Source organism: Pezoporus occidentalis, unplaced genomic scaffold (genome assembly GCF_034315485.1).
Source record: "Pezoporus occidentalis ecotype Australia unplaced genomic scaffold, CSIRO_AGI_Poc_V1 ctg130, whole genome shotgun sequence".
Lineage (NCBI taxonomy): Eukaryota > Metazoa > Chordata > Aves > Psittaciformes > Psittacidae > Pezoporus > Pezoporus occidentalis.
Window position 1 is genome coordinate 3199019 of NW_026913104.1, and position 19617 is coordinate 3218635.

At 43.0% G+C, this 19617-nt stretch overlaps 1 protein-coding gene across 1 annotated transcript in view; it reads right to left on the reverse strand.

The window, feature by feature from the left end:
* Window positions 1-16368, reverse strand: part of GRAMD1B (GRAM domain containing 1B) — a 109623-nt gene extending 93255 nt beyond the window's left edge. The window contains exon 1 of the mRNA XM_062608830.1: window positions 16346-16368. The gene's annotated coding sequence lies outside the window, so the exon portion shown is untranslated. The remainder of the gene's footprint in view (window positions 1-16345) is intronic.
* Window positions 16369-19617: the final 3249 nt, after the last annotated feature.

Sequence of the window (19617 nt, forward strand, 5' to 3'; positions counted from 1 at the left end):
AATTCTCCAAGGATTGCCACACCAAGACCACTTCCTGTACTCGATGACAGATGCATCCTCCTACGATTTATGTGATCTGCTTATTAGGGGCCAGCAAGAACCCCTGAAAGCATAGGTTTTATGCACAGCTCTGTCTTTGCTTACAGTACATCCTTGATCAAATATTTGCCATAGGCCTCTAATGTAGAAAAGGATACTTCCCAGGGAAATAACTTCAGTGATCCAGAGCAAAACTAAACCTAAGCTAGCTGTACTACAAAGGAGACCCAGATTCCTTATTTCTGCTCAGACAGGCCACTGATGAGCTAAAAGCTGTGAACACCAATTTGAGTAACAACAAAAGGCTTGCATGAACTCACATCTTTGAGATCCCTCCACGCTTTTCTGACCAATTCCATATGTCTTAACTCCTCTCACCACCTACCTTATTTTTGAAGGTTAACAGCATCTAACACTCATAAATACAACTTACTACAGACTAATATTTATAGCATGCAGAACAGTACCTAAGTCATTTCACCTGTATATCATTGGTCAAATAACACTTCTACAAGACTGATCTATATAACATCATAAAGCTTTTCCTGTTGAGCACTTTGACACTCCAGTTCCACCAGCAAACTCCTCCACAGTCACAAATACACCAAGGAAGCTGCTATTGTTCCATATAAACTACAATCAACAAGGCTGTTCAATGCCCAATATTGCACATCCTCTACTCACACTTTCCTCCTTTCTGCTACCCTTTTCAGTTAAAATTGTGGAAGATTAAATAGTTGAACACTCAGATATACTTTTCCACAGCCAGTACAAAATGCACATGGCAGTGCAGCACTTACGGCGTTAAACAAACAGCAGAGAGCATAGGCAGTCTTCTGTGGATAGCTTCATCAGGGAAGCCTCTGAAACACAGCACTGGATTCATTTCATCACCATTGGGAGCTGCAGTGGTGTTGAAGGCTAACTCAAAAGTGATTTGATGTAGACAGGGAGAAAGGCAGGGGGAAGTGGAAGATCACCAGATCATAGGAAATCCAACTGATTAAAGTATGAGAATCAGGCAGAATCTTCTGTGGCCACCTTCCCCTCCCTTCCCACTGTTATCCTAAGAGCACTTTCAAAGCCAGAGGCAGCAGACGACTAACAAAGTTCACATTTATAACACCAGTCCTCATCTGACCGAACCTGCAGTAAATGAGCAGCTTGCTCTGGCATTTCAGCAAGCAGAAAGCAACTGGAAGCAGCAACTGCTACCATAGCAGCTGCCACGAGGACCAGAAGGAAACCGAGCGGCTGCCGGTGGGTCTCAAGCCTGCAGGCACACACTGATGATTGATGATGAGATTGTCCCTCCAAGCAGCCGCTTTAACAAAGCATCTGACAAGAGATGACAGAGGGGATTGTCTTACATAGCGAACATTAGGGATACAACTTCTCAGAAGTAAGTAGTGATTCCACACATCCTTTCTCATTTTCTAAGGGGTTAGCAGTCTGACTGGATGGGTAAAAACTGGGATATGCCTGAAGGGGCTTCTTCCCCCCCTCCCAGGAATTATCAGTTGGACTTCAGCAGTAATTTGGCTTATATACACATTTCTTCACTTTTAAGTGCTGTGTGTGAAAACACACACAAAGCACAGGAGCAAAAATTGAACTGAAGCTCACAACGTGAAACAACAGCTGTCAGTAACCCAAGTACCAAAGATGAACATGGCTGTGAAACCGATTCCTCATTAGGACATGCTCCACATAAGTCACTTCATATTCAAAAGGCAAGTGACAAGAACACAAAGAGCTATAGTCATACAAATATAGACTCAAGGCTCACGTTTTCCAAGGCTCCTATCATTTTCTTTAGGCATTTCTTTAATGCAGTTATAAGCCACCTCCAGACACTCACAGCACTACAGCCACACTCACAACACTTGCCCCAGTCTACCCTCTATTTATGAGTCTTGAACAGAGCCTTCCCGTCTTCCTCTCAGTTAGTACCATTGAAATACAGTTCCGACTCACTGAACTGACACACACGCACACACAGGGCTCAGGGTCTTTGGAGAGCTTCTGGCACCTTCTCCTTCTCTAGGATTCTTCAAAAGATCTTTTAAGATCAAACTCACTGGATGCAATGCAGAAAGCACTGCAACACAAGCAACAAAACCTCTCATCAACTGGATCAGAACAGTGAAGCACCTCTAGAAGTGCAGTGGGATGCAGGCATATGAAGGACACTCCTTGATTATTTGTCCTAAGTGACGAGTAAGAGATCAGCAGTTGCTGTTAAGCACACTGTGTTCTTCTCACTTCCAATCAGTTCAAACTGGGGAGCAGGGGTGCTGTAGGAGAGAATGGGGCAAAACTGTTTCAGGTAGATTAAGAACTGACTTCACGTTTCCCCCACAAAATGCCTAATAACTGGCTCAGACCAGCTCCAGACAAGACCTTTTTGTATCAACCCACCATACACAGAGCCTCAGATCAGACTCCACTACTTCAACTACAGCCGTTTCCTGAGGTCTGCTCTGCTTCCAACACAAATGAGCTCTGCTTCCTGATTCTCACAATGCTGCTGGTGTTGGCCTTCACATAATTTATAGTGAATATTTTACTTCTTTCTTCCCCAAATATTGGAGGTTTAAAGAAAAAAACTTTTTTTTTAATCCAGATAAAATAAGTCATTTTAAAATAAACTGATTGTAATATATTATTTTCAAACTTCCAGAAATACTAAAACACAAAATCTCATGGATTTACAGGATGTATTAGTGTACTTCCAGAAGATTTGCTGACATTGAATCAAGTTACATGACATCATTCATTTTTGCTCTTGGATGTCTTTACAGCTATTCACAGCATAACAGTTGAGTTTAACTGCTCCTAATGCCTTTCTTTTTAAACTGTAACTTTCAGAGTTTGAGCTTTATCAAGTCAGGCAGTCCCTTAGGCTTTTCCCCACCATATTTGATGTAAGCCAGAATAAAAGGGCAGTGAACACTCCCATCATGCGTTATGAACATACAATCATCCATGGGGCTTACCAAGAATCAGTTCTTACTTGCTTAAGATATCATGGGCCTTCCCTCCTCAGACGTTGCCATAGAAACCTCAAATTATGTCTATAGGGGAACAGGAAAAAAAGGTTTCCTAAGGTATGGATGAAACAGCTCCATGGAAACAAGCCCTGACTGTCAGAGAAGACGAAGGGGAGGGTTTGTGTGGGAAGACACCAAGATGATCATCATCTAAATATGTAAAACAAGAGCCAGGCAAGCTGTCATTCATGTATCTGCCTACTTCGTGACTGGCACTGAGACCTAATGGCACAAGAACGACTTCACATCAGGCTCTGGCCAGTGATTCCAGCATCCACACACACTGGAGATGTACAAATACATCTATCTATATGGTAATAATACACCACAGCACTACTAAACCTAGGAGCTAGTGCAACCTAGCATCATTAAATAGGAACCAAGCTAAGAAAGGTTAAGAGAAGCCCATAAGTTCACTTGTGCACACCCCACAAAGCCTCCCCCCAACGATTCCCAGCCTTACAAATCTGCCAGCCTTTTCTGAAAAAGAAGATGGAGAGATTTTGGGGAATTTTTAATCCCACAAATAGCACTGGATCAGCCTTTTTCTGGAAAAGATGGTACTGATTCTTTGAGGTGATGTTAGAATCACAGACTTTGGAACAAGCACCATCTAACACAAGAAACAGCAAGAAACTTTACCCACTTTCTTCACAAGACAGAAAGCTCAACCATATCAATGCATATTATTGATGGGTTGTGCTCTAGCCACCGAGGCCAGGAGTCAGCTATCCTAAACATCTACATCTGAAGCAGTTACCTGAGCTCCCTCTATAGTATATGAGGTAAACACACTCTTATCTCATGGTTAAAGGATTTAGATAGATCAGAAGCCTAAAGCAAAAGAGTCATATCTGATCCTTCATCAGCAGATGCTAGTCCATAACCTCAGACAACTTACTTAATGCTCTTTATCTGAAACTACCCAGCAGCTGGTTATCTGCACCTCCATTCCCTTAGTTATCTCGGCCAATACCCGAATCATCATTAAGTGTTGATGAGATAAGTAAAGCAGAGGAAACATTCAAACAGATATATCTCAGATTCTTCCAGGAAAAAGGAGCTTTTGCAGCCTTTGTCACTGATTTGAGGTCCTGATTTAAAGGTACAGAGTTATAATCTCAGCCTTCTCGTTTTTCCCCCCACTCTGTTTGCCTTTTCCATTCTCAGCTTATATTTACCTGGAAAGAACTTTGTATTCAAACGCTGCTTTGGAAGCTCACATTAATCCATCCAGGTGTAGTTCACAACCCTGAACTTGTGAAATACTGTGAAACCACACACAAACACCCCTCATGGCCAGGCAGGCTGCACACACACAGAGCACTCTCAGGAGCTATCCTTACTTTTCATTGAGTTAATGCGGGCTGGAATTCAAAGACACACACGACATCCTGCCCTGGCCCCAGCTTCCCAACCCTGCTATTTCATGTTTGTGCAACCTTACACCACAACTCTTCAACTTCTTCCTGCCCTGCTTGATTTCACATATCCCATTGCTTGCCAAAACCTAACTCACATAACACTCGCTTTATAAAACTCCCCTCTTGAAGGCTCAGGAATAGCCTTTACTTGTCTGTCTTCCAACGACTCCAGGTTTCTGCAATCCTTGTAATAGGGCTGCTGTTTACAGCTGGGAAACTCTGCTTTCTGTACTGCAGGATGTTAAAGCTGTGGGGGGAAAAGGCATCATAGACTCAAAGGGCAAACTTCAGTTTGCTGGAGCAGCGCTGTTAAAACTCAAGCATTATGCGAACTGGGTCTCTTTGGAGCTTGGAATGTATTTTCAGCATATGCTTAGGAAGAGAACCAAAGCTGAGCGTTGGGCAGAAGGCTGGCATTCTTACAGCAAGAACTAGACTTTAAGTTTACAATTCCAAATGGCTTCATTTAGACAAAGAATTGGAATAAGAAGTTGGTGAAATGAACAAGAACAAATCCTTAAGTCAAGAAACTCAGTCTGAAGTAAATACCTTCCAAATAAAACTGTGCTGTGTACAGCTTTAATAAACACCTTTACTCCTCTAATAACCACCTTCTTGCATCTCAAAAGCGCAAACAAGTCTTGCTTATCTTGGCCTGCCAATCATACAGCTAACATGGAGTGTATAAACAGGCATCACAGATAGCAGTGTTGCACAGACTGAAGCAGAAAAACAGTCTCCATTGTTGGGCTATTGCGCTTCCCTCCTTGCCACAATTACAGAGGAACATTTTCTACAACATGGAAGTTGTGAGCGTCTTCCCAACCCATCTCTTGTCAGAGAGTACTGCTTATTCTGCCCCAGTGCTCAGCACAGAACGTGCCTCTCAAGTATTTATATCTCCCCAGTTCTGAATATTTAAGATACTAGAGGATGCTTGTCTTGACTAGCTAAATGTAGATCTTCCACAGGATGTTAATACCCTGTTTTCTTCCAAATTCATGATTTTGTTACCCATATCCTTTGCATTGCAATGCAAGTATTCCCTTAAAGGGAGAACCTGACTTTGTAGCATCTTGATTGCAGATTTATATGCCACCATTGCCATGAAGATGGCAGTTTAGAACTACAAACAGAGGGGACATTGGCCACAGGTTTGCAGTAACTAAATCAAACTTCAAACCAAAATAGCAGCCACCCTTGAGGGGTGCATTTCTAACAGATATGCTACTATCACTGACCAGAATTACCTTGACAGGCTACTTAACTATTTGTCCTACTCTTAAGCACCCTTCTCCAAAACACCTACATTATGTTCTGTCTTCCCTCAAATCACTTTGTTGCTTCCACTTCTGTCTGATACTTGTGTATTAACTTGCATCCTCTCTTGCTCTGCATATAGAGGCTGTGCTCTCCCCCTTTACGAGGGCCTTTTGATTTTATGGCACCAGTCCTTAATCCAAAACACTCGATTAGGTGTAGGAGTTCCTGACTTCATTCCCTCCTCAGAGGAGTTCCAGTAAAGCACAATCATCAGCTGAATAAAGCCCCTATGAAAAACACTCTCAGGAATTCTGCTTACGATCCAAGGGTGCTAAAGAAAGGAACAACATACAGTAACGATTAGCAAGTTATTCAGAGCTTTACTAGAAAACACACAGATGGCACACAGACAGTCAAATGCTACACATACATTTTATGACATTTTGGAAGCAGCACATTTGGATTGGAATACGCCAAGCTGTTACTCAGAGCGGCTTACTTGCCATCAACAAAACTATTCCCCATTGATTTTCATATTGAAACACATATGCAGCACATACCTTTGAGCATGCTCATAGTAAAACTATTAACATGGATTTGCTATGTTGCTGTGATTAGTTTCCTTCTCCCTCTTGAGTCTGGAGGGAGCCAGAAGCCAATGGAACAAGAAAACCAATATGTAAACCCATGAAAAGGACACCAAAAGATAGTCCCCCTCAGAAACTTCCCTTACTCATGGAAGTGATCATTGAAGTGACCTTTAACGTCTCCAACTTGTGAAAGTTCTTACAGAAAGAAGTCCAAAACCCTTGTATTTCCTCTACCCACCACATGAGATATTCTCTACCATTCTAATGCTTCCTAACCCATGCAGCAGATGAAGATGCCCAATGAAGAGACCAATAGGCCCTTTATTCATAAATTGCATACTCCTATATGAAGTTTAACCACAGAGAGAGCAGGATGAAGTGCCCTCTTTCAGACACAGATCACAGGTTTTGTGCTCAAGTAATTTCATCTCTCTTTCTGCTCACCCTTCAAGGATGAAGGGATGTCACCAGAGAGTGAAGGGCACTAGTAAGCAGATCATTTCAGCAATAATTACACTTGGCGTTTAAATTATAGCCCAGAATAAGTTCATTTAGAGCTTCACTTCATAACAGTAGAAAAAACAACCGATAAGCAGCATTAAGCTCCTTAGATAGCAACATTTGTTAAAGACTCGTGATTAAGGGGAAGGGAAACTACAAAACCAGCCTAAACCCCGTACCTGTAGAACTCAAATCTCCTCTTAAAACCAAGCAGATTAAAGCAGCCAGTGCCGGATCTGGTCGTAACAAGTGTGTAAGAACTCAGCTGCACTCAGAAATAAACACAACAGTAATCACTATGCCCCGTTTGGGTTAGGAGTGGCTTTCAAGGGCTGGAATTTGAGCCACGGTACTTAATGACATCAGCTTTAGCGAAAGGGACTTCACAACATGTGTTAAGCATCTCAAAGGTTTCTTCTGTTGCCCATAGAGTGCTGACATCCACAGCCACTCTAAACCTTTCTTCTCCAGAGTGTTTAAAGAGAGTACTCAATAGCGCTTCAACAGAGATCTTGAGCCATCTCCCTTTTCCAATCCAAATTTAAGCTTTGTTTGATATTGACATTTCAACAAGTCCAGTCAAAGGAGACAGCCAACTTGGGAACAGCACTAGACCTATTTAAAGAAGAATTTTGCCTTCAATAGCCATGCTTGCAGAAAGCAAACCAAAAGCACTTATTCTCCTGCTTTGGAAAGGCTCTCACATGCATTGTGTTCTGCACAGCCGATGAAATACTGTCAGTAATGCCACCTGGCCGACTCTTTTCAGTCTCAGTCTCTGCAATCCCCAGGCAAAGGAGACAATGAATAAAAAGATGTGGCCACAAAAGCACAGACTTGCATTGGCCCTGCAGGACCACGTTAAAAAGCAAATCACTCCAGGCAAAAGTTCTTGGCTGGCATAAAGTGGAGCAGCTCCACTGATTTCAGAGCTGCAACAGATAGTATCGAGCAGTGGGGTGCTTGGCTTTATGTCCCTCAGCTGCAATCTGTATTATCTGTGCTCTGGCACCAAGCATACTCCACTGGAAAAAGACAACAATTTGGCATATAAAGCAGTAGTGAGATTAAAAAAAGCTCCTTTTTGCTTCCTGCTCCAGCTATACTTCCTGTTCCCAGAAAATTCCTTATGTCCATCTCATCCATATAGGAATAATAGCTACAGCAGAACAATGCTGCTATTTGTACAGTATTATAGCCAAGGAGCTTATGTAGATGCTAGGGAACCATGCGTTCAGATCTTAGCTACATATGAAAGAGAGGCCCTTCCTCAAAGACACATTAAGAGATAAAAGGCTTACCTGCACAAATAGTAAACACAGCTGGCCTGATCTGCTTACTCCTGCAATAGGATTGCAAGGGCTTAGAAAGGGAGCACAAACTTCCTCAGGCTCTCTAAGGGCTTGCTAGCACAGGGGCAGCGCTTGGTGCAGATGGAGATAGAGTATTTCCAGATCCGAGATGCCCATACAGCACGGCACAGACAGCACCAGAAATGCCAAACCCCACAAATACCAAGTGATCTCATAGCAGGGCAGAGGCTGAAGCATTTCCCAGTCCAAAGCAGCAGACTGCCTTGCAGATATTCAAAGTCAGATGCTCTAGAGACACTGCCCTATTTTGCTCTCTTCCAGCTTTGCTATATAACAGTTCAGATGCAGTCACCTTTGTACCCCAAGGTCTCATTAAAATCAAATGAGTTGCTTCTCAGGCTACCAAGATAGCCCAGAGCCTCTCAACACACTGGTCACATTTTTCTTTCACTCCCTTGCGAAACAAGGGGAAGTCTGGTCTAATACTAAGTAATTAGACTTTCCCCCTTCTATCTAGCCTAGATCCCCAAAGCTTCCCCTGGCAAAGGGAAGGAAGAGCAGATGGTCAGTTCAGATGAGCTTAAAGATAAACGTTATATATTGGTTTCCCCTTTCCTGTAAAGGAAAGGATAGAGATCGGAATGAAAACCAAAAGAAAAAGATCTCAGATTTGGTAACTGATGCTGCATTTAAAATCACAACACAGGAAAGTGGCCAACTTTGCCACCAAGTGGAAAAAGTGGTAGAAACAAGTAATTTGGCTACAAAAACTCCCTTGGCCTGAAGGGACTGTTTCCAGACTATCGATTTGATCTTGTCAACTACTCCAGACTTGGAAACCAAAGCGTGAAATACTGATTAATTGGCTACCCCAGAGGCAGGAAAAGCTAAATATTGGAAGGGAAAACCAAAACTGGTGGAAGAAAAGAACTGGAAGAGTAAGGGAGAAATTGATAAATCAGGCTAGAATAACCAGTGTATATGTGTACACCTTGGCTGGATGACAGCTGCAGTGACTCACATGATGGAGCATCACACAGCCAACAGCATTGTTTAAAGAGGTCTCCAGAGTGTGAAGCAAGGCTTAACAGGATAAAAATGAACCAAGACAGTTCCTTCAGTCATAACACAGCTGAACTTGAGGGTGAAAAGGTGGGCAAGGAGGGTGGGTTGAGGCACAAATAAGGATTAAGGCGGTGTTGTAAGTGTTGTATCCATATACAGTTGGTGATTTCCAGCCCGCTGATCAGAAACAGATCATTCTGCAGCTATTTCCCAGCACAAAGGGTGGAACTGATTATGGAAAGAAGCCATCTTTCCCATGTGTATTGTAAAGGCTGCACTAGTCATAACCATGGAAAACATCACAGCTAACAACCACATTGGCATAATGAGCAAGCTGCTGATTTTCCCCAGCCTGCTGACCACTTTTTCCAGGTATCCTGTTTCAAGAGGATTTCCTAGCACAGGGAAGTCTCTAAGTCATAAGCACAGTCACTGACCTGGCATTGTCACGCAAACAAGCCTTAAAACCTTCTCTACAGCAAGGACTGTAAACCTGCCTGGCTTGGCTTGACCTTTTGAGCACACTACTGTTCACCAAGCTGTTCATTTTCATCTCTACTAATCCAACTAACCTCTTGCTTTTGAGTCAAAAAGTGTGGCCCTTGAAGCATTTATGCTCTGAAGACTTACAGCAAGTCCAGATTCTGTTCCCACTTTAGTGAAATACCAGAGTTTGCACTAGCCACAAAGTTCTATCAGCAAAAGGAGAAACCCCGTGTTGGTTTTGTTACTTCAAACATGCCTGACATTACACGAGTTACTTGCTCTCCCTCCGCCAGTTTCCTCATTTGTAGGAGAGGGAAAGCATAAAAAGCATTGAGGCCGTAAAATATGGGTAACTCCCTTATAGTTGCATTCAACAAAAGCTTTCAGAGCAGCCTAGGACTGATTGTTTCCGGGCTTGCAGTATTTACTGTGCAGAGCACTCCTACTTTTAGGATCACAGATACCCTGAGCATCTCATCATACCAACTACAGCACTTGATCTTATTCTGCCTAATCTCTATCAGAATCATGCCAGTTTCCTTTCAAGTCACCCAGACACTGCTCCGAGCCCACAGTCTCTGAAGCACATCATCATGTGTAGCTCAGACAGGCTGCATCACAAAATGCTCTCTGGATGCCAGACTCACCGTGTACAATGTGTCATGCAAACCTTGGTATTCAAAGAGTTCATACAATTATATCCTTAACAGTATCATGCAGGCAAAAAAGAGGGTTGTGCTCTTTTGTATTTACATGACAACATCAGACTTGATCAAGCTGCCGTCACAGCACTCTCCCTTGCACTACACTAGTTGTCATGTGGAGGTTTGTAGAAAGTGCAATCCAAGGTCACAGTTGGGTGCTTTGCACATAGATAATTGTGGCTATAGAAATAAGTGCTCCAAAGAGCTTCAGATGGAATAAGTATACTTCACACATCTCCCTTCCTTTCTAGAACTTATAAATACTCTACCAGCAAATCCTGTGAGCTGAAAGATCATGAATCATTTGGGTTAAAAAAAGAATATTAACCCAACAGTGCTCCCTCGTGGGACTCAAGCCTCAGCCAACTAGGAAGTCATTAGCTAGACTCTGCAGTTTCACCTCAATCATAGCAGTGCATCAGAACTGCTTCTCAATTCATCTTTCATTTCAACACAGACTATCTGCTCATGTTTGTCCTCTTTCCCTGCGACAGAGTTAAAAGCATAAGAAAGTAATACAGTTCCAGGAATGAGTTTCTCCTGTGGTATCATCACATCACCTAATGTATATACTGGGACCTGCAAGCATGCCAATTCTGTTCTCCCTGACACCCCCTACTACAGGTTTTTACATGAGAGCTGTTTAAAATAAATACCTTTTTCATTAAGTAAGAATTGGAATAGAGGAAACATGTGGCTGTACTGCAGTCATCAGGCCTGCCAGCAAGGCATGGTTACTGTAAATGACCTAGTTAGAAATGGAAATGTGAGAGAAAGCTGCAGAAATCTCACACTCAATCAGCACTACAGCCTACACTCACACAGAGCCTTTCATTTCATTTCCTTGCCCAGCTGTGCTCTGCCCTACCAAAACCAAAGATCCCTCTGAATACCACAAACGGTTTCAGGTTCTGAGCCACCTGGTTAGTTTAGCATTAGATAAGCAAGACACAGGGGAAGATGCATCTTCCTTTCCTGTACATGCTCTGTTCCATGAGTTACACAATTAACTTGCAAACCAAGCCTGTCAGATCAGGTAAACTGTTCCTTTTTGGATGGGTTCCCTCCTTGCTTAAGATAGCAAGAGGGCACCAAGGTTCTACAGCTTGCGGGTGTCTGCCCTTTCTGCTGTGTCATGTGTCACAGCGACGAGTGTCACGCTACAGGCTGAGACAACAGCTTGTTCTTTTACATTAGCTTCTCTTAGAAGACATAAGGGCTGAAGATGGTCATAATTAGCATCGCCGATCCCTATTCTTTCCAATGGAGTACACTTAGGAGACAAGAAACGCTACCGATCCATTTGTCTCACAAGGAAACAGCTGTCTGGGATTTGGGTGTACATCGCAGAAAAGCCCAACACACTACAGCACAAAACATGGCAGCTACAAAGCTAGAACACAGCATGATCATTCTCATCCATTACTCTTTCCTCATCTGTGAGTAGTGCAAGTTGTTCTACTGCCGGATCTGAAACACCTCCATCCCCACCCCCAAATTCTTCCTCGTCATCAGCAGGTACAGTCACAAGGCCAGAATATGCCATTTTCCAACCCTTACAAAAGTCTTTCCATTTTAAGCTATTTTACGTCGCCAATTGTCATCATCCTTCTAAAAGCCCAATTCCTTAATGTTCACCTTGCCAAACACCCAAAGGATGAGAGAAGGGTGAAACAGGGACGTAGAAAAATGGAGACATGGGAGAGAAGCACTGGAAATGGAATAAAAGCTGATAACAGAAATAAAACTGGATCAACGGGAACTAGGTAGGCTGCCAAACAGTACAGCTGAAGAGCATAACATGATTCTTATTTTACAGGCAGGAGGCACTACATAGGACACCACACGTTTTATCAATCTTGTGGTAGTAGAACACTACATTTTCGTTATACAGCATACACCTTCAGTGGCTCAAGAGACCCCACAGCTACACTAATGTAGCACCCCACAGAAGAAGGGCAATATTCACACATCCACAGCACTGCTGTACAAGGCTGACAAGCAACAGGCAAACAATAGCTGTATAATTCTCTGACACGGGGTGACATCAGCAGGCACTGCCACAGGCAACAGGGCTACCATTTTCTTGCACATCAAGCTTTCAAGCTAAATCCCATACCCTGATATAGGAATGACACAGCAAGCAGTTGAAGCTAAAGGGTCCAAAATACGCGATGTCTTAGAAGGAGAAATTGATATAGCTACCACAAGCAAGAGAAGAGATTGATTCTGGAAGAATCAAATCTAAGCAGTCTAGAGGAAAGCAGAAGAAAGGAATAATTATAGTAATAGTCTAAAAGCAATAACAACTCTAGCTATCAATTAACATGTTCATCTGGTTCCCATTACAACTACAGAGCATCTATTTCTTCTGCAGCTATTACAGCATCCTCTAGGATGATGCTGCTGTCCTCCTTGCCAGAGGCTAAGGGTCAGCACTGCTCAAACTCATTCAACAGTATTTAGCTACTCAGATACCACCAAAAAAATCAACACCAGCATATTCATAAAATGGCAGACCTTATACGACCTGCTTCTTGGCACTCCTGAAGTCTACAATGGAGCAGAGACAAAACCCGCTCAAGCCTCTGTGCCCTATTAGCTTCCAAACCAAACTGTCATTGCATCTTTAAAATACAGATCTTACAGTTAATCTGCCATCCAAGAATATCAGGCTTGATCCTGCCTTTCATGAACAGCTAGACTGTAGACAAAGCCAAGGCTTTCAAGATGAAGGACAGTTTCACACTGTTAATGTGTATATACGAAATGCCATGAAATACACTATGTGTACACCCGGTAAGCTGCTGACTTGATCCGGTTGAGCTTCCATGTTGTTTGATTACCTCTTTTTAGGAGGTAACATTTCAAACTCCAGGACTGACAATGTCTTTAGCTTTGCCCTGCATCTACCTTCCCAGTAAACTTGCAAGAGCATGGAAGCACAAGGGAGTTACTGATTTGCATTTCATTACCATCAAAACTTACATGCAACTTCTGAGACCCGAGATCTATTTCCAGAGTAGATTACTAATAAACTTGTGTAGTACCTTTGCATTAAGTAGGTTACAACAGACATGAAGTACATAGGACAAGTGAGCATCGATACATAGCATCAGGGGAATACAAACACAAGCCACATGCTCATGGGCATTTTGCGCTGCCATACACAAGAGTCATGCATATAGAAGCAGCATGATACACTGAAAGAGAAGGCTTATCACAGACATGCCAAACATGTTGTCAAATACACAGCTTTAAAATACTCAACTCCTTTTTGATCAAAACATGCCATAAAAGCTCATGAAGTTATGACTGCATTCTTTGTCAGGTGAGACTATGCTTTGTTTCTTCTCTTGTACAGTTCATAAGTCACTCACGTCATTTGAGAGCAACAGATGCTTTGGAAGTAGAAAGTGACAGCTCTCTACTTAAATTCATCTCTGGTCTAAGCAGCAAGCATAGCATTTTCCAGACAACAGTCTACTACAAATTCTTTGTCTTTTATGAATGGAACCTCCATTGAAGGTTTAGCCAAGCTTACAAGAAGATGATTTCCTGACAGGTGCAGCTCTTGCTTCATTTTCTACCTGGGGATAACACTCCCCAAGAGTCAACATTCTTTCAAGATGCAAAGTAATTAGAATGCATTTTCTGCCCTTCAGCAGCATGCACAGCCTTGCCATAAATATCCTTCACTCTAGAAACCGCTTACTAGCTATACGTGGTACTGATCACCAATGTCAAAATACACTCCTGCTCAAGTGAAAAAGCAGAATCCTTTTTCCTTTGTGGAATTTAAATGAAAAAGACACTTTAAGCCAACATTAAGGCATGGTGCTTGATGGGGTGTGAGCCTTAGAGCCTGCACATGCCCAAAAAGTTGAGGGACCTCAACATCACACCTCCTTGGCACACACAGAACCTTCAGAGCATCATTAGGTGGTGCCATCTTTGTGCTCTCTCCTAACACTCTTTCGTCCCTAGACAGGGTCTTTGATTTTTGACTTATTAATAAGGCATTGATAAGTGAACAGATGAATTTCAATGATAAACGTTCACAAAAGAAAACCAATGCTATGAAGTATGAAGAGACCAAGTTGCCTCTAGGATAGGCTAAAGATTAAAGTATTTGCTCACTTATTTCCCTGTTAGGGGAGGAAAAAAGAAACAGGAGCTTCAAACCTTAACCTTTTGGTTTACCTGAGCTCCAGTTTTATAGTTTGCAAATGGAAAGAAACAAGAACCATTCAGAGCTCATCTAATCCAGATAAAGCAAGATCCAAAGTCACTGTCACTTTTTAATACATGAAAATTCATCTAATTCTGTAGCAAGCCTCTTCTTTAACATTTACCCAACTGTTCCAGGCTTCCTATATGGGAAAGGTCAAAAACAGACTATGGGAACAGCACCTGATCTCTCCTTATTGACATCAAATTTTCTTTTTCCCTATTTGCTCCAGTATGTTTTCATGAAATAGGCACGCAGGCACAATGGATCACAGAGCACATGATGCAACCTTTGCTTATTAGATAAATGAAAGACAAGCAGATCAGCTCTGGTCACAACTCGCAGTATTCTTTCATGTCAGTTTACATTACTTGCAATTGCTGCAAGCAGCAGGGCACTAAATGGCTGTGTAAAAGACTAAACAAAAAGGAGGAAATGCTTCCTAGGCCTTAAGTTAAGCTTTCACCTGCTTGTTTTCTTTCAGAGCTTGGCAATACTATGAGAATTACAGTGGCTTGTGAAGTTTGCAGTGTCTGCATTTACTCTATACTCAACATACAGGGCTAATATTTTAAGCCTTCTTTGCCAACCCGCTCAAAACCAAGATTAACAGTGTCATCTTTTATTTAAGGCCTAATGCCTGCTTGTGAGGAGGATCACTCTTAATAACATCTATGCCCACCTAATCTTATGAGCCAGGGATAATCCATGGGTGGTCAAATCCTCACCTAGCTCAGCCCACACTCCAGCAGCTCTGTTCCTTGAGTGTGCTATGTAATGCCTCCCGTCGTATATTTATGTGTATTTGTATGAGGTACACAATATATTCAGGAGCCTTAAGTTCATTCTAAAAGCACACAGACAGCTAGCTATGAAAAGCGTGGTCACACTGATACCCATTTGTTGCAATAGCTTTTCTGACAACTCAAACCAGAAGGCTAGGTTAGCCTGCTGCATTCGGTAGCCTAACTCACATTTAGCATGCTATTTCCAGGGCAAGCACTTAGATGTGTAAGCTAAAAATATGTGTTGAAAGAGCTAAAAGCTCTGTAAAAAACCCCACAACTAAATTAGAGGGGGGAAGAGCACAAAACTGAGATATGAGAACAGAATGAAAAGCTTGCATTTAAAATTGAAGCAGTATCTGCACGAGTGTTTTGCAATATCCAGGAGGTCCACAAAACACAATGTTATTATGCATACAGCTATATGAATATACCATCCTTCCTGTGTGCAAAGACACATACTTCCTATTCTTCCATGGTATGCACTATTGGAATAGTGTGATTCTCAAAAGACCCCTCTCAAAGATATTTTCATCTTGTGAAATGAAACAAGTGAAAAGTAACAGAATTTCTTCTCCCTCCCAAAATATAAGCCCGTCTTTCCCATCACAGCCTTTTCACAGTCCATGTTAATAGCTTTACTATTGACTTGCAGTAACTTCAGTGCTTCAAATAGAGAGCATAGCTGATCAGACCATGCAAGTCCCCTCATAGCCACCTCCAGGGGGGACAGTCAAACAGTATCCCCAGGACCTGTACTTTTTCATTCCATGCTAAGAGACCACTACCATCATATCTCTGCCTGGCTGCCCACAGACCATCACAACACAGTGCCTACAGCACTGCCCCCGTCTGCCAGCTGGAATGGGAACGAGAGTAAGGCTGTCTTACCTGGCTCTGCTCGGAGCGGCACTCATTCATCAGCCAGCCAGCACCTCACAGCAGCATGCCCAGGTCAGACGCCACCATGCGAAGAGGGGAAGATCCCATTCCTGAGAGGCGGGATGCAGGCTTGGGAGGCGGGGATCCTTCAGTCAGAGCCAGACACCAGCTCCGGAGGTGCAGGATCAGTCTGAGAGCCGATGAAGGGAGCAGAGCTGCTCCGCTCCTCTCCTCCTGTAGCACATCTCTCGCTGCCAAGTGCACACACACTGCCTGCACGGGAGCTGTGCGCCTGGTTAACCCTCTTCTGGCTGTAGGGTGGGAAGCAGGAGCTCTCTTAAGGGATTTCCCTTCCCCTGTGCTTTCCAATCCATCCTCTCTTTGAGAAGCCCCTTTTCCACATCAGCTGGGATTTTGCAGTGTAATCTGAGAGATTTAAAGGAGTGACAAGAGGCTGACAAACCAACACTCCCCCCCCCCAAAATAGAGCTGCAGATGTGAAAGGTACAAACAAAATCCATAATAGCAGAACCAGGGTCTGCTATGGAAAGAGTGTGCCTAGACTAACCAAATCCCACAGTTTCCAAACACACCGGAATGAAGGTGGAAAGACTCTCACAGTGCAGTGGTCTGAATACTCCCTCCATTTACAGAGGGTTTTAGAGAGGGTGAGAGGTTTCGTGCATCTGTCCCCACCACCTGCAGGAAGACCACAGTTCTTTGGGGGTTTAAGTATTTATTTGCTCCTAGAATGAGAGGCTAATCACAGAATGACATACAGAAGATACAGCTATAGCGCTAGAGCAGGTTAATGGGTAATCAGGTGTGTTCTAGCATTAAGCCACTTTTGAAGTGGAGCATACCAACCCTCGCTGCCAAAACAAGCTGTGATCCTCTTTCCCCGATTGTTATTTAGCTTTTTTTTTGCACATTGTCTTAATTTGGTGACCACAGACCAGACTTTGCCCTCCTTAAAAACATTCCTTAGGGACTTGGACACCAAGTTTTCATTAACTGCAATCAAGGCAAAATCCATTGTGTAGTCTGAGACTTGGATAGCTAAGCCTACTTTTATCCACGGTTCAGTACAGTACTCAAGAGCTCCAGTTCTGACAGCAACACTAGATCCCATCCTGTGTTGACAAGACTCAGGGGACAAACTGACTTGTAGTGCAAGGAGTCTTGTAGAGAGCAACCTTAACTAGAATAAAGGAGTACTGCAGCAGGCTGTAGGCAGGGACTAAAGGCTTGTCTACATGCAGCACAGCCATCCAGGTTATGCTGGGTAGCAGATGCAATCTAAGCAGAGACAGAGCAGCAGGGTGCATTAGCCTGCACAGCAGAGTGCTCGACTCATGTATGCAGGAGCAGGCACAAACCAAGTAAAAGCTGACATCTCCCAAACCTTTCAAGCAGAAAGGACAGCCTTCCCCTTACACCCATTGTGAAAGTGCCCCTTGACAGAGGGTACAACTTACACATTGCTCTGATCCAACACAGAATAGCAGCACTACCCATGCTAAGACGCGCCAACACTGTGATTACTGCTCAAGTTGCTGCCTGTGAACTGCTGCACTGTTATCTATGTTGCTACAAATGTGGCTGTGCTGCTTTTTCTCATTCTCTCCATGTTAAGCAAGAAAACTTGCTCAAATAACTTTTCCCTGTGATTTTGCCTTCTCCTCTTGGGAGCACAGCCAGCGTTTAAGCCCATCACAGCAGAAGGTACTAGTAGTTCTCAAAACACAGCCCCATCGTTTTACTGAGGAAACTGTTTTACCTCACCTCCTTACTACATACAATCAGAACCAGAGGCACTGCTCTCCAGCTAACTGGGTATATGCAAGGAAAACACTGTTCATGTTCTGCAGGCTAACAGCACCGGTCAATGCAAGAGACCATCGAGGCATACTATGAACTGCACATTGTAATCACTGCCTTGAGTTAGTCTACCCATCCTTGAAGAATGAATTCTGTGTTCAGAAGCCAAAGTTTACCAGGGGTACAGCCAGTATTGAAACAGCCCTTACTGAAATGAGTTTGTATGGTAAGATTACCTTCATGTCTCATTTTGAGTGCTCATCTATAAAAAGCAGGACTGACCCTTCCCTGAAGCCTACTCCTTCATGCATCACCTGATGGCTCAGAAAAGCATCGCTGGAGACAGAGCTGTAAATGCACAGCTTAAAATACCCTTAGGATGACAAAGCCACAGGGATTTCCATAAGATAGTGACTTTTAAAAGTGAAAACATGCAGGAATAGTGCCAAACCCCACGTTTCCTCTACTTACAGTAATTATGCCATTGGACATCTAAATCTGTTCCCTTGGGAAAAGAAGAAATACTTGTACCCCTGCAACCAACTCTACCATTTCACCTCCCACAGGCTCTAATCTGCCTTCTGCAAGCAGGGAGTCAGCACAAAGCCAACCCAGTGCTTTTGAGAATGGAATTTGACCTCCAAGACTTATGTGGACATTGATAAGCTGCACAAGAAAAGCAGTTTTGCAAACAAGAAAGAAAACATTTCCAATTGCCTACCTAGACATGGGATTAAGTCCTGTTACACAACAGGCTCCTATTTATTCCCCTAAATATGAAGGTTTCTGCTAAGATTCAACTCGAGGGTAAAGCCAGCGTTTCATTTTTACCCAGCCTTCAGTTTCTGACACGAAATCATCAGTCAAATGATGCTTTATTACTATACAAATACAGTACTGCTTTTTCCTCTGAGCAGGTACAGACAGCACCTCTCTCTACCCTAGAGAAATAAAGCACAGAACTAGACTTCACACTTAAATAGTCTTTCCTACTTCTAAAAGGCTGCAGCAGTATCTCTTCAAGGCAGGAATACATCATTGTGTACAAAGAAAGAAGGGACTGGCAGAGATAGGGTTAGAATTTAGGACCAAAACCCTATCCACACAAGAGAACTCTTTCAGTGATCCTATTGCTTCCCTTCTCAGACATCATTAGTTTAGGGCCACATGTTCCTTTCTGTCTCAAACCAAGCAGAGAAAGCAGCTGGAAGCTCAGCACTGCAAGTCCAGCTCCTAAATCACTCACAACTCCAATTGGCTCCATCCAGCGAGGAACTGCTGTGTCTAGCTTCTACTTTTTCAGCTGCCAGTTCGAAAGAAGAGCCAAAAAAGACCTCATTCTTCATCTGCAAGTCCTTAGGGGAGACCTGAAGGAAAGTGAAATCTGGCCCTTCCATTCCAACAGAAAACAGAGCTGTGGAATTTATCCCCCTCCCACCACCCATAAATTTGAATGCAAA